Genomic DNA, 3,834 nt, shown 5'->3' on the forward strand with positions numbered 1-3,834 from the left:
CCTGTCTGTCTCCTGCCAGCCAGCTCTGAAGAGGTGATCCAACATCTCCCTGTCTCCAGTCAGTCTGAGCCTCTGTGTATCTGCCGCCTGCCTGTCAATCCAGCTGCTAAATAACAAACCCACAAAGAGACAATCCAAAAGATGTAAAATGTGATGAAATATTTCAAACTGACATTTGCCTGGCAAATGCTACTGTTTTTTTCCCAGACCAAGCATCTCTGAATCATGGTAATATGAAGGAATTATTCCCCCAAAAGATCCTCCATCTAATTTTCAAGGTTTCCTATAGTAACAAAAATATCAATCCTCATAGGTACAGCACTTATATCTAAATGAGAGAGGAAAAGGAAGCAAACCTTTTTTTCAGTTCAAATTTATATAAAGCAAGTAAGAAAAAGAAGTAGGACTACCTTAACTCTTTCTGCACATTCATAAACACATAACAAGTACTGAAGTATAATGTAAAATTAGTGTGAAGACGTCTTCTAATTGCTCTCTTGTGCCTCATGTCATCTGCTGCACCATTGTATCACAAACCATATGGAGAATCAATCTGTGCACAGAATGCAAGGGTTAGGAAAGACAATAACTAGCCAGTTACTGGCTTTTTTTTTTTTTTTTTTTTTTTTTTTGCCTTCAAATAAAATCAAAGCTTGTGGACTCATACAGGTTTCCTGCCTTCCTGTTGGTGTATATTTTTTAATGATTCATTATTTGATACACTATCTGTGGGCCTTGCATTTCAGGGGTCATCAGTGTTTTATCACAACAGTTGTGGGTTAGCCTTTAGATTTCAAGAGCAAACTAAAGGCAGGATGTAGTTTTCAGAGACAGATGTGAGCTGACTAGTTTATTTTCATGCACTTTCTTGCCCCTGAATAATATAATTACAGAGCTTTCTGGGCAAATTGTGGTGAGCTGAACTGAATACAAAGCGACAATGCTCAAAACTGAGCTATCCGGAAGCATTTCAAATACCAGCTAAGGAGAAGAGGGAGGGATATGTCATTYCTCTCTCAACAAAAACTAGCTTGCATTCATGACATCTTCACTTTCTTGCCCAGATGTTGTCACAGGAAGAAAATATCAGAATGTAAATTGTGTCCTTTAAAGCAGTGATGGGAGTGAGCTCTCACAAGAACCTCTCTTCCATTTCAGCCCTTTCCTGGYCTCTCCCTGGGGTCCAGGACTACATTATGTCAGATTGAGCCCCTATTTCTGGACTGTTCCTGATAATATCCCACACACAGAGCTTGGAGAGAGACAGTTGGCACTGCAAAGAGGGATTGTCTGAGCCAAGCAGGGCCAGGTTCACACCAGGTTTGCCCCAAGGGCTATGGGCACTCAGCTGCCTGAGCCACATGGCCCAGAGAACRCAGCTGCACTTCATGACAACAAAGGGGTGCACAGAGGTGCAATCCCCTGACCTATAAACCAGACTAAATCCAGGGTACCACACCTCTGCCACCTCCCTTGTGCAGCTGAGTGAGCTGATTTAGCTGCAAACAAGTCATTGTCAGGTCAGTTCTCTGAACAGGATCACTGTGTCATTGCATCTGTAGGAACACAGAGCAATGAAACAAGGAACAGCACTAAGCCTGCACCACATGACCTCTACCTGCCTTAGAGCTGCACAGGATCAGCTCCAAGTACCTCATTTCGAGAATGATCTGCAGTTGTCACAGACCAGAGCATAAGCACTCATGGGCAAAATTCTACTATGCCCTACACAACTTCTAATTAAAACAGCAGGTACAAATTAGCATGAAATTGAGTCCCTTAATGGATGGTTTTCCCTTTTCTCTTTAGTTTAAAATCACCCTAACAAGCTTAATTCAATGTGCAAGTGGAACGTATCCTCCAGTGAAAACTCCAACGCAAATGTAAGTCMCTGCAATTTTACATGTGAATATTTTTCCTTCTAGCCCCTATATAGCATGAAGCTGGGAATGCAAGCTGCAGAGAACAGCGACTTTCAGTGATGCAGGGAAAAAAACAAACCAAAATCCCAGACATTTAATTATCCTGTCTTTTACCAGGTGCTGAACCTCATCTCCAACACCTGAAAAATTTAGCATCTTCCTTTCATCCCAAGTCTACCTTCTTGTCCAACAGCTGCCAGGGCACTCATAGGTCTTAATTGCCCAAACGAGCTCAGCTGGGGCTTCCACTCATAGTCTCTAACAGRGACTTTATTTAACCTTGGGGTCTACGTAGAACCATAGAATGCTTTGGGTTTACAGGGTCCCTAAAGTTCATCCAGTTTCAACCCTCTGCCATGGGCAGGGACATCTTCCCCTACCCCAAGTTCCTCCAAGCCCTGTCCAGACTGACCTTGGACCCTTCCAGGGAGGATCCAGGGGCAGCCACAGCTTCTCTGGGCACCCTGTGCCAGGGCCTCCCCACCCTCCCAGGAAAGAATTCCTTCCCAATATCCAATCTAAATCTGCCTTTTTTCAGTTTAAATCCATTCCCTGTGTCCTGTCGCTCCAGGCCCTTGTCCAAAGTCCCTCTCCAGCTCTCCTGGAGCCCCTTTAGGCAWTCAAAGGGATTCTAAGGTCTCCCTGGTGCCTTCTCCTCTCYAGGCTGAACAYCCCCAGCTCTCCCAGCCTGCCTTCCCAGGAGAGGTGTTCCAGCCCCAGACCATGTTTGTGGCCCTCCTCTGGTCCCACCTAACCATGTCCATGTCTTTCTCATTCTGGGATGACAGAGGTGASTTGTGGGTGTCTTTGCTGCTAATTCCATTCCTGAACCACTGTTTGGGTTTCCTAGATTGAACCTGTCACCCTGTCCTCGCTGGATGGTCACTGGACCTGTTGCTGCCAGAGCTCTGCTTGCTTTTCTCCAGTGCACAGACCGTCCTGTGGATGAGGTCTTTACCTGGCTCGTGTTGTGGCTCAGCTTCCAGAGTCCTTTTCCTGAGGGACAACAGCAAGAGCTAAGTGAGGCTGGCAGAGCCACTAAGTCCCCTGTGTGCTCAGGACACCAATATTGTTTTGTTCTACAGAATTTTTCCCCCAGACAAAACGCCGCATCTGCTATCTGCACTACTTGCTTTAATCAAAAAATAAATACATTTCAGTGTGGCTCATTATGCTAAATGAAAACAACAGGGGGCTAATGAGCATTGTGAACGAGGMATTAACATGGCAATCAGAGGTATCCTCAAGGCAGCTGCATCTTTTCTGCATCGTTCTTCCAACACTCAGTGCATAGTTGTGACCTCAGCTGTTAAATTTAATTCAGAGAAGAAACAGATTTCGATCTCTAACTTCAGTTTATTTTTGTAGCATGGTGCATCATGTAACGCTCGCAATTGAGAAACAAAACTGCTCGCTGAATTCGTGCAACTGCTCGGGATGCAACAGTAGGCTCATTCCTAGTGTTTAGTGAACAAGATTGTAKTAACATATTTAATATTCAGAGTTTTTGTTGTTTTTGAAGTATTACTCTCAGTGAGTGTTGTGGGAGGCTCAGGTTTGGGTCACTGTCAGTCTGTAAAGGCAGGGTGGCTCARTGGCATTTCTGAACACACCCAGTCAGGCTATCCAGGAAATATGTGTCCCCAATGCTGAAAGAACACGTAGAGGACAAAACTTTTCGAATGTCTTTCCAAATTTCTTTTTTACCTCTCTTACCTGAAAGCCCAAAAACCTGAGACAGTCTTAGCTATCCCGCTAAACGCTGCCGGACAGCGGGCCCGTTAAGGCGGCCTGCAGGTGTGACACCGTGGCACCTGCCTCACCGGGACGAAGGCAGCAGGACGGAACAGGCGGGGAAGGAGCGTGAAGAGAGGCGGCCGTAAGGGCCGGGTGGGCCGAACCGTGAGGGATC

This window comes from Malurus melanocephalus, unplaced genomic scaffold, assembly GCF_030028575.1.
Source record: "Malurus melanocephalus ecotype Western Australia unplaced genomic scaffold, MMel_1.1 scaffold_120, whole genome shotgun sequence".
Classification (NCBI taxonomy): Eukaryota; Metazoa; Chordata; class Aves; order Passeriformes; family Maluridae; genus Malurus; species Malurus melanocephalus.